Source organism: Bombina bombina, chromosome 4 (assembly GCF_027579735.1).
Source record: "Bombina bombina isolate aBomBom1 chromosome 4, aBomBom1.pri, whole genome shotgun sequence".
NCBI lineage: Eukaryota > Metazoa > Chordata > Amphibia > Anura > Bombinatoridae > Bombina > Bombina bombina.
Genome location: NC_069502.1, coordinates 590469173 through 590481604, shown reverse-complemented (window position 1 = coordinate 590481604; position 12432 = coordinate 590469173). Strand labels below are relative to the sequence as shown.

The 12432-nt window shown below is 36.1% G+C and overlaps 1 long non-coding RNA gene across 1 annotated transcript; it reads left to right on the top strand.

Annotated features, from left to right (window-relative positions):
• Positions 1-328: 328 nt before the first annotated feature.
• Positions 329-893, top strand: LOC128655495 (uncharacterized). Its single transcript, XR_008401824.1, has 3 exons — positions 329-554; positions 655-720; positions 802-893. It is a non-coding gene; the product is annotated as an uncharacterized LOC128655495 (long non-coding RNA).
• The last annotated feature ends 11539 nt before the right edge of the window (positions 894-12432 follow it).

Here is a 12432-nt window from a genome sequence, read left to right as displayed (position 1 = left end):
TTCCAAAAAAAAGGAAAGGGATTTTCACTTTGGACCAGGACACAAGAAACCGAATTCTCTGTGAAATGGTGCGAAGAGTAAGGAGAGTCTCTGGGCAAAAACGAACGAGGAAACAATGTCTGAAAAGATATAACGACTTGTACCGGAGGCAATCTAAAATGCGCACTTTGATAAAGAGTTATCTTAAAAAATGTAAGCAATCTAGATATAAATATAGTTTAATTATATAATCTTAAGTATTAAAAATGTATAGTTTTTAATTGGAATATTTTCAATAAGATAAACAAGTTAAACAATAATAGGATTAAAAGATTACCATTGCCTGCAGATAAGTGTGAATGAATCAAGTTTTTATAGGATTTTCAGACAAATTTTTTGTGTGTTTGGATTTTTAAGAATATATTTTCACAAATTTTGTATTTTATATTTTTTAATAGTCAAAAGAAGAAGAGCTCCAAGGTACCTTCTTCCCATTGATACCAATTCTAGTTCTGAAGGGGAATCAGACCCATTGCCCACAGTTTTTATGGATAAAGATAGGACTCAAGACACAGGTATAAAAAATGTAACTGTAATGTCGAGAAAAAAAAAAAATTCAAAGACAGGTATTAAAGTAAATTTATCTTTTAACTATTTTTTTTTATAATGCTATAGATAATAGCACTCCAAATAATAATGCAATGGATGAGCAAGGAGAAGAAGATATCGATAACATTGAAGGTAATCTAAAAAAAAATTCTTTGAGATTTCTTTAACATATATATTTTATAAATATAAATTTATTTGTAATAATAATTTTAGGACATGTAGAGCCTACAGAGTCAGAAGAACATTTGGAACAAGATGAAGAACATTTGGAACAAGAGGACGAGGAGGGCCATGAAGAAGATGAGGTTCATCAAGGAACATCAGGTGATTTTTTATTTTTTTATGTTGATATATCCATTCTAAAAACATTATATTTATATATATATATATATATATATATATATATATATATAAAACAATTGATATGTATGCATATATATATATATATATACACATATATATATATATCAATTTTATTAATATGTGTATATATTTTTTTTAAAAACAAAAATATATATATATATATATATAAAAACACAAACACATATTTTTTTTATATATATCAATATATATATATATATATATATATATATATATATATAGATAGATCAATATATATAGATAGATAGATAGATAGATAGATAGATATATGTAATATATATATATCGACAGATAGATATATGTATATAGATCAAAAAAGACAGATGTAAATATAGAAATAAAATTAATTGAAAGATAACATAGATAGAGAGAAAAATATTGTGTAAGATAGATATATTTTAAAATTACATTATCAATACATTGTAATCCAAATTTTGTTTTTTGAAGAAACTCAACAAAATTTAATAAACTTAGAGGTACACGATGAAGACTCTCAGTCACCTCAATATTATAACTGGGGTAAGTGTTATAGCATATATGAATAAATATATGTTATTGCTGTTGTTAATTCCATTGACAGATATTTTTTTTACTCTCATGTCTATAAATGCTATTCAAAATAATCAAAATATATATATATTTTTTATTTTTTAGTTCTGGATGATGAAAAAATTGTAATAAGCAAAAAAGAGCTCCTTGAAGTCCTGCTTAAAGCTGAAACTGGACTGATAAGCAGTTACTCAGCAGTCAGGAAAATGAGGCTGAAATATGAAAACATGTAACTTTTTCATTTATGTGTTATTAAAAAATGTATGAATGTGCTGGCAACATTTTTTTTTATTTTATTTTATATACAGAATAAATGCATATATTATTTAACAAATATAAACAATTGTTGTTATTGTGTAATATATATTGAAACATCTTATCAATGAATTGAAACATCTTATCAATGAAAGTGTAAGATTAGGTCAATGTAAGACGTTAATTTGAAAAGAATAGTAGTGAAATGTCTAGAGGGGTTGTGTAAAGTAGGTAGAGAAAAACAAATTAGTTGGTAAAGATAAAAGACGTGTTGAAAATCAAAAGGAATAATAGTTAAAGGTCTGCATGGGGTGTCTAAAATAGCTAAACAAAAAACAAAAAAACAAGACTTTGTAAGACATGTGCTAAAATAACGTAGAATAATAGTAAAAGGTCTGCATGGGGTGTCTAAAATAGCTAAACAAAAGACAAAAAAACAAGACTTTGTAAGACATGTGCTAAAATAACGTAGAATAATAGTAAGGTCTGTATGGGGTGTCTAAAGTAGATAAACCAAAAAATAAGGACTTTGTAATATGTGAGACGTGTTAAAATAAAGTGGAATAATAGTATGGGCTCCATTTATCATGATAAACGGAGGCCTAAAAGGTCTGTATGGGGTGTGTAATGTAGAGAAACCAAAACACATGACTTTGTAATAAGTAAGACATGTGTTAAAAATAACGTTGAATAGTAGAAAAAGGTCTGCATGCGGTGTGTTAAGTAGATACACCAAAAAAAATTACTTTGTAATATGGAAGCCATCTGTTAAAAATAACGTGGAATAGTAGTAAAAGGTTATGGTTTGTAAAAAAAACACAAAAAGAATAATAATATAGAAATTTGTTCAATTCATATTACAAATATAAATGTTTATATAACCTTAAATTACAACAATTATAACATTAATAAAAAGAATGGCTATATCCAGTAATAAAAAAGGAAAATACCAAAAATATGCGCTTTTTTACGATGATGGAATGGTAAATATAGTCGAGATTTATCATTAACACGCCGCATCTCGACTTTGGAAAAAAGCGGTATAATACGACCAGTTTTTTGATAAATATTGGTGCACAAGTGCGCCTCACAGAGGGCGAGCTGCGGAGAACTTCTTGGAGAACTGAAAGTCGGATTTCTCCAAACAATGATAAATGGAGCCCTAAATGTTATTTATTTGGATCGTGCAATGCAAAATATAGAGAAAGTATGTGCAATGATTTTTACAAAAGTACCAAACAAAACAATAAGGGCTGAGGTAGAAGTGGCACACTAACGTTAGTGTGCCCGCAATGTAAGAACATCGCGGGTGTGTAAAATTTGCGTGCATATTACAAGTTGAAAGCAAATACATTTACTTGAGTGCAATCAAATTCGGGTTTGCACGACTGAAGACCTCACATACAGCAAGATTACGAGTTATGCGCGCTAAAGGTAAATTAATGAATGCAACAAAAGTTGCGTTATTTAACCCTCTATAGCCCAGCCATTACAAGTTTTGAAACAGCCAGCTTGTGCGTGCGATATGGTGTTTTTTTTTTTTGTTTTTTTTTTTTTTAATATTTTTTATTGAGGTTTAGTGAAAGGGGTACATAGATCATAATAACATATTCTTTTGTCATATGAAATAAGGCTTCACTTTTACAGGAGGAACCAAATAAACATTCAAGAGACGTTTAGCCAACAATTTACAAACATTAGACAGATAAGATGTTAATCTGTTATGAACCTTCTACAAGATACAATATATCACTTTTGGGCCAACAAAAGTAGTGGGATAAAATAAGGCGAAAGAAGGAACTTGTAACTAGGAGACCGCTTTTGGATCTCAATGATAAACCTCCATTTACAGAATTAATAGAAAAATTGTTCCTGAGGACCTGAGGAATCATATAACAAAAAACATTAGGGGTATGAATTTGGAATGCTGAAGAATCCACATGGTTACTCATAATTTGTGAAGATTCAAGCGTATAGTAACTTACTTGTAGTGAATAGGGTAGTTAGAATATAGCCAGAGATATAATGCTATATAAGATGTGAAATGATAGTCACTTCCTGTAGTGATAGATAGAATCTGTAGTGGAGTGTTTAAATATAATATTTGCTTCCTGTAACAAAAGATGGAGCCTGAAATGGAATATCCAAGCTAGCACCTTAATTGGGGCTACCAAATGCAGTATGAGGAGCAAACATATAAATGGAAGACAACAGTGATCAGACCTGCTGATCCGGATGGTCTTACAGACTCTCTACTTAAGTATTATGATGGAAATAAGGCTTAGGAAATGAGAAAAGCAGTAGTTAGATTGCGGTATACACAAGACAAACCGCGTATTGAGTCCCTCACAAATAGAGGGTACATTAGTGTGGTTGGGGGGGGGGTGGTTTAAGTACACGATGAAGCCCTAATTACTCATGTTCCAGTTATTGGCTCCAAAAAGGTTATTTTTTTGTGAAGCTATTTTTACACATGGAGATAGAATTCCCTAAATGGGTATTTAAGACCTTTTAGGCTTAATTAATTATATAGGAGATGTTTAGAAAAGTCTATAAATTTAGGGTGTGAGAAAAGGCGAAATCATTCTAGTATTTGAGTAATAAGGTGGGATGTATATGGATAATGGTGTGGAGAGGGCAAGAGAGTCACAAAGATGGCTCTTCTAAGTTAGGATGTATATTCCACTATGAGGGGGGGGGGGGAGTGGTAAGCTGAACATAAGGAATAAAAAAGCTAAGTATAGGTAAGGGTCTAGCCTGCTCTAGAAGAAGGGGCAACCTGGAGGGACTAAGGTCATAACATAGAATAGGTTTTAGTTAGCAGTACTGTTGCATCTCTCTTATATAAATATGCAAATATAAGTACCATTGATAGTGCAGAAGTATGCCATGATTACACAACACTTACAGATTGATAAGTAAGGTCACTTCAATAACATTGACACAAGGTGAGCAATTAGATCAATAATCATGTACACATAAACGCCTTCTACAGAGGGTAGTTATTAATCAATAGTATGGTTACAGAGCTCCCAAACTGTAGTGACACATAAGTGTTGTAGAATTCACATAGGTTTGCTATGGTTTTACAGCAATTGTAGGTAGGATACCAGGGGAGGATCTAAATGTTGAGCTTATAGCAATAGGTTAGGGCTTTACTTATGTATATTGGTATGTAATGTGGTGTAAGACTGTATCTGAAACTCTGCTATGGAGCTATAAATTTGTTAAAGAAAGGCATCCCGCCGCCCCGGCCGCTGGCAGCGGGATGACATGCTCACAGCTCTCACGCCCATTCCTTGCATGTTCAGTCATTATAAAAGCCCACAAACATGGAGGAGTATGTAATAAGGCATGTGGATTCAGTGTCCCAGAAGGTGTAGACAATAAAAGGCTTGCAAATGCTTTAAAATATAATAGGGCGTACAAGCATTGCTGTTATCTTGTAAGACACACTTGTTAGCATAAAGTAAACAGAGCTTAGTGTGCCGTCTGAATGTTGTGTAGACAAAAAAACCAGAACAATCTATACAGGAGAGTATGACCATAGTGTGTATACTAATAATCTATGAGAATGTAGATTCTGCTATTAGCTTAGTTAGTCCACTATATAATAAGGCTAGCTCTATAGAGACATGGTCTCCACAAATACAAAGGGTCATGCATAGGACATATTAACTCTGCAGTGTAAACGATAGTATCTGCTGGGCCTTACACAGCCAAACTTTAACTTTATACATTTTGTTATAAGAGGTGGCAAGTTGCAAAACAACAAATATTGGAGATATTATAATATAGCGTATACGTAATCCTGCAGGCAGGGTATGGGGAAAACAGTAGGGATAGCAACCCTAGCATTTTAACTGTAACTTAGGTCCAGCAGTGGAAAACAGGCTGTCCATATAGGATTCAACTGTGATTATCCCACTCCAACTTTAAGTAGATGAGGAGAGCCTCTCCAGCTTTCCCAATGCTGAAGCAACCAATCTCCGCAGCCATCCGATGAAGGTATCGGGAGTAGGTCCCATAACTGTTTAGCTGTGTGGTAGGTAAGCGGTCCGGTATCGGGATCCGAGATCCCAGATCTCGCCAGCTCCGCTGTGACTGCAGCTCTGAGTTTCACTCCTCCATTAGGCGCCGACTCGCCTGCTGTAGCTCGCATTACTGTGTGCTCTGTTATCTGATGCTCAGTCCCTTGACATGCTGAACTTGCAGCCGGACTCACAGCAAGATCCAGGGTGCACAGCAAGCGTTGTAGCTCCGGTGTAGCTCCGCTAGTTACCACTCCGCCCACTGTGTGTAAGCCTTCTTCCGACCAAGCCCCATCGTCAACTGCAGGTCCGAGCGACTCGTGGAAAGTGGCTGTGAACGCCTGTTGATACGAGTCTAGGAGTTTGCAAATTTCAGCTAGGATCCAGAGGGAGCTCGCCATTAGTAGCTATGTCGTTGGCCCACGCGGTCACAAATATGGCTGCTGTCTGCGAGTAGGGGCTGTCAGGCCATTAATCACATTATTAGGTTGCCGTGTGAGCTTGCAAAGATGGTCTCCTCTCCCTTTCTCAGCCGTGCTATTAGTTCATAATGTCATAGGGCATAAATTGTATTAAATCAGCACCATTCTGCAGGTTTTTAAAGTATTTAGAAGTAGTTAAAGCCGGAGCTCTGAAAACATGCGTCTATTCCTCTAGGCTGCTGGCTCCGCCCCCCCCGCGATATGGTGGTTTTAAGCTCCATACCGCACAAAATGCAAGCGCTGTTTTGACGTGCTTGTGCACGCTTTCCCAATAGACATCAAAGGGGAGAGCGGGTCAGAAAAAAACTAAAACCTGCGATCAGGAATAAAAATCTCCGTAACGCAGCCCCATTGATGTCTATAGGGGAAAAAAAGTAATGTTTAAACCTAACACCCTAACATAAGGCCTAAATCTAAACACCCCTAATCTGCCGCCCCCGACATCGCCGCCACCTACATAATGTTATTAACCCCGAATCTGCCGCTTCCGATATCGCCGCCACCTAAATAATTCTATTAACTCCTAATCTGCCGCTCCCAATATCGCCACCACTATACTAAAGTTATTAACTCCTATTCCTCTGCACCCCAACATCGCCTACACTACAATAAATCTATTAACCCCTATTCCGCCACTCCCCAACATCGCCGCAACTAAATAAAGCTGTTAACCCCTAAACCTCTGGTCTCCCACATCACTACCACTAAATAAATATTTTAACCCCTAAACCACCAGCCCCCAACATCGCAACAATCTAAATTAAACTATTAACCCCTAAACATAACCCTAACATAACCCTAACACCCCCTATCTTTAACATAATTAAAATAGAGCTAAATTAAAGTTACAAATTTTCTAACTACCTATTTAAAAACTAAATACATACTTACCTGTGAAATAAAACCTAAGCTAGCTACAATATAACTAATAGCTATATTGTAGCTACTGTAGCTTAGGTTTTATTTTTATTTCACAGGTAAGTTTGTATTTATTTTAACTATGTAGACTAGTTAGTAAATAGTTATTAACTATTTACTAACTACCTAGTTAAAATAAATACAAACTTGCCTGTGAAATAAAACCTAAGCTGCCTTACACTAAAACCTAACATTACAAAAATTAAAACTACCGATATAAAAAATAAAAAACACTAAAATTACAAAAAATAAAAAAACCTACCATTACAAAAAATAACAAACGAAATTATGCAAAATAATAAAAATTATTCCTATTCTAATACCCTTTGAAAAAAATAAAAAACCCACCCCAAAATATAAAAAGCCTAATCTAAAATAAACTACCAAGGACCCTTAAAAGGGCCTTTTTGTGGGCCCTTAAAAGGGCCATTTGTAGGGCATTGCCCTAAAGTTAACAGCTCTTTTGCTACAAAACAAAATAAACACCCCCTAACAGTATACAAACCCCGACCCCCAAAACCACAAAATAAAAATAAAGTAAAACCTAATCTACCCATTGCCCTGAAAAGGGCATTTGTATGGGCATTGCCCTTAAAAGGGCATTCAGCTCTTTTTGAAATGCCCAACCCCTAATCTAAAAATAAAAACCCACCCAAAGTAAAAAAAAACATTACACAAAATAACAAACGAATGATCAAAAATAATAAAAAATATTCATATTCTAATACCCATTTAAAAACAAACACCCCAAAATAAAAAACCTTTTCTACAATAAACTACCAATAGCCCTTAAAAAAAAAACACCCAAAAAAACCCTTAAAAAAACTTATCACTAACCCCTGAAGATCCACTTACAGTTTTTTAAGTCGCGCTTGAACGATCTTCATCCAGGCAGTGAAGTCCTCATCCAGGCGGCGAGAAGACTTCATCCAGGTGGCATCTTCTATCTTCATCCCAGCGGTGTGTAGCGGGTCCATCCTGAAAACATCTGGCCGCCATATACTGAATCTTCAATGCAAGGTATGCGATTCAAAATGGCGTCCCTTGCATTCCTATTGGCTGATTTAATTTTGGAAATTCAAATCAGCCAATAGGAGGAGAGGTACTGAAATCCTATTGGTTGTTCAAAACAGCCAATAGGTTGAGAGCTTCTGAAATTCTATTGGCTTATCCAAAATAATAGGATTTTTTAATGTAAAAGAGCTGATTGCTTCAGGGAAATGCCCTAAAAAAGGCCCTTTTAAGGGCTATTGGTAGTTTATTGTTAGATTAGAGGGTGTTTTTATTTTGGGGTGGCTTTTTTGTTTTTATAGGGTGTATTAGATTAGGTTTAATTTTTATTATTTTGGATAATTTCCTTTATTGTTTTTTGTAATCTTAGATTTTTTTTTTTTTTTTCGGGAATTTAGACTGGTTTTTGTTTGTACTTTTTAGTTTGTTTTTGTTTTTTTGTAGTGTTAGGATTTTTTAATTTTGTAATTTAGGTTTTTATTTTTAGTTTATTTTAGTTTTTAAAATAGTATTGTTAGGTTTATTTATAGTTTAAGCTTAGTTTTTTTTATTTCACAGGTAAGTTTTTATTTATTTTAAGGTGGTTATATTCTAACTATGATTTAAAGTTAGGAGGTGTTGGGTTTAGGGGTTAATAGTTTAATTTAGTGTGTCAAGATGTGGGGGGCGGTGGTTTAGGGTATAATATTTTTTTTTAGTATTAGCGATGTGGAGGAGGTCGGCGGTTTAAGGGTTAATAGGTTTATTATGTTGTTTGTGATGCGGGGGATGGTGGATTAGGGGTTAATAGGTTTATTTAGTGTTGGCAATGTGGGGGGTTGGCAGATTAGGGGTTAATACTTTATTTTAGTGTCGGCGATGTGGGTGGCCGGCGGATTAGTGGTTAAGTAAGTTTATGGTTGTTGGTGTACTTTTTAATATTTTTGTTCTGAGTTTTGTGAAACATTTTTGTTTCACAAAATCCAGAACTACTGGTCTTTTTTAGCGAAATGGATCGTGGCGGTAAAAGCTATAACGCTAGCGGAATAGCCGGACCTCACAACCTGTAATATGGGTGACCTGAAAATTCCACACTCAAAAGCCGTTGTTTGAGTGTGGAATGGAGAGTTGTGGTATAGGCTAAAACGCTAGCGGTATAGCCGTACCTCCGCAACTTGCAATACGGGTGAGATTAACCCCTTAATGACCGAGGACGTGCAGGGTACGTCCTCTTAAAAAAGTCACTTAACGACCAAGGACGTACCCTGCACGTCCTCGGTTTGGAAAGCAGCTGGAAGCGATCCTGATCACTTCCAGCTGTTTTCCGGTTATTGCAGGATGCCTCGATATTGAGGCATCCTGCAATAAAAATTTTTACCCCTCCGGTGTAGAGAGAGCCACTCTGTGGCCCTCTCTGCACCGGACATCGATGGCGGCATTTGTTGGTGGGTGGGAGCTGAAGTGGGAGGTGGGTGGGCGGCCATCGATGGCTTCTTAGTCAGAGAGGGGGGCGGGATCGGGGGCGGGATCGCCGGGGGCGCGCACGGGGGCGCGCGCGTGCACGGGGGGTGGCGGGCGGGCGCGTGCACGGGGCGGGAGCGGGTGGGAACCGCTACACTACAGAAAAAAGTTACAAGTAAATTGTGAAAAAAATTAAAATAAACTTATTTTTTTAAAAGCATCTAAGGGGGGTTGGTATTGGGGGGGGAAGCTACACTACAGAAAAGGGACATTTTTTAAATTATAACAGCATATTTTTCACTAAAATGGGTACTGGCAGACAGCTGCCAGTACCCAAGATGGCGCACATTAAGTCAGAGGGGGAGGGTTAGAGAGCTGTTTGGTGGGGGATCAGTGAGGTTGGGGGCTAAGGGGGATCCTACACATAAGCATATGTAAATATGCTAAAAAAAATGCACAAAAAAGCCAAAATTTTCCTTTAATTTTAGTACTGGCAGAGTTTCTGCCAGTACTTAAGATGGCGGGGACATTTGTGGGGTAGGGGAGGGAAGAGAGATGTTTGGGAGGGATCAGGGGGTATGATGTTTCAGGTGGGAGGCTGATCTCTACACTAAAGCTAAAATTAACCCTGCAAGCTCCCTACAAGCTACCTAATTAACCCCTTCACTGCTAGCCATAATACACGTGTGATGCGCAGCGCCATTTAGCAGCATTCTAATTACCAAAAAGCAACGCCAAAGTCATATATGTCTGCTATTTCTGAACAAAGGGGATCCCAGAGAAGCATTTACAACCATTTGTGCCATAATTGCACAAGCTGTTTGTAAATGATTTCAGTGAGAAACCTAAAATTGTGAAAAATTTAACGTTTTTTTTTAATTTGATTGCATTTGGCGGTGAAATGGTGGCATGAAATATACCAAAATGGGCCTAGATCAATACTTGGGGTTGTCTACTACACTACACTAAAGCTAAAAATACCCCAAAAAGCTCCTTACATGCTTCCTAATTAACCCCTTCACTGCTGGGAATAATACACGTGTGGTGCGCAGTGGCATTTAGCGGCCTTCTAATTACCAAAAAGCAATGCCAAAGCCATATATGTCTGCTATTTCTGAACAAAGGGGATCCCAGAGAAGAATTTACAACCATTTATGCCATAATTGCACAAGCAGTTTGTAAATAATTTCAGTGAGAAACTGAAAGTTTGTGAAAAAATTTGTGAAAAAGTGAACGATTTTTTGTATTTGATCGCATTTGGCGGTGAAATGGTGGCATGAAATATACCAAAATGGTCCTAGATCAATACTTTGGGATGTCTTCTTAAAAAATATATATACATGTCAATGGATATTCAGGGATTCCTGAAAGATATCAGTGTCCCAATGTAACTAGCGCTAATTTTGAAAAAAAAATGGTTTGAAAATAGCAAAGTGCTACTTGTATTTATGGCCCTATAAGTTACAAAAAAAGCAAAGAAGATGTAAACATTGGGTATTTCTAAACTCAGGACAAAATTTAGAAACTATTTAGCATGGATGTTTTTTGGTGGTTGTAGATATGTAACAGATTTTGGGGTTCAAAGTTAGAAAAAGTGTGTTTTTTTCCATTTTTCCTCATATTTTATAAATTATTTTATAGTAAATGATAAGATATGATGAAAATAATGGAATTTTTAGAAAGTCCATTTAATGGCGAGAAAAACGGTATATAATATGTGTGGGTACAGTAAATGAGTAAGAGGAAAATTTCAGCTAAACACAAACACCGCAGAAATGTAAAAATAGCCTTGGTCCCAAACGGACAGAAAATGGAAAAGTGCTCTGGTCACTAAGGGGTTAATATTCCGCTTGCAATGGCCAATTTTTCAGTGGTATAGCCATACCCCAAAACTTGTAATTTAGGTGTTTGTTCATTGTTTAAGGAAAATGCTAATTTACATGTAGGCACGGTGGGCATACTGTGCATGATTATTTATTGAATGTATTGTCACTTTTAATATTTTACAATATTTACTTTATTGATTATAAAAGCACCTTTTTCCATTTTCATTTGATCTTAAAATCCAGCATATTTACTACATGCATTTTACAGTGCTTTCACCTACACTATAGAACTACACTATTAAAGAAGGATTGCTCACCAGGTTGCTAAGGCTTGATCTTATTTAAACATATTTTATGCAAATACAATGTTGAAATGGAGCAGATTCACGCTATCCAGTTTCAGTGCTGTTAAATCCAGTATAAGAAGATATGACAAGTCCATGTAATAGAAACCTGTATCCTCCTCCTTGTTTTCAGATAATGCTATTCTGGAAATGGTGATTTTACAATATATTATTATTATTATTATTATTATTATTATCAGTTATTTGTAGATCGCCAACAGATATATAAACATAGGCGTAGTATACAAGGTAACATTTATAGGGATCAAATGGGTAGCGGGCCCTGCCAAGATTTGCACTGTTATAGTCAGCTCTTATGAAGGTGATCTGCAAACAGCTGGGCTCATAAGCTTACATGCTAAAGAGGGTTCAAGGGGATTGCAAAGGAGGAGAGGAACTGGGGTTAGGAAATGTTAGTGTAGGTTGTATGCATCCCTAAACAGTAGAGTTTTTAGGAAGCACTTGAAGCTTTCTAAACTAAAGGAGAATCTTCTGGAGCGAGCCAGAGTTCCACAAGTCTGGAGAAGTCCTGTAGATGGGAATGTGAGGAGGTAACAAAAGAGGACGAGAGTAGGAGGTCATGATCTGAACGAAGGGGATGGGAGGG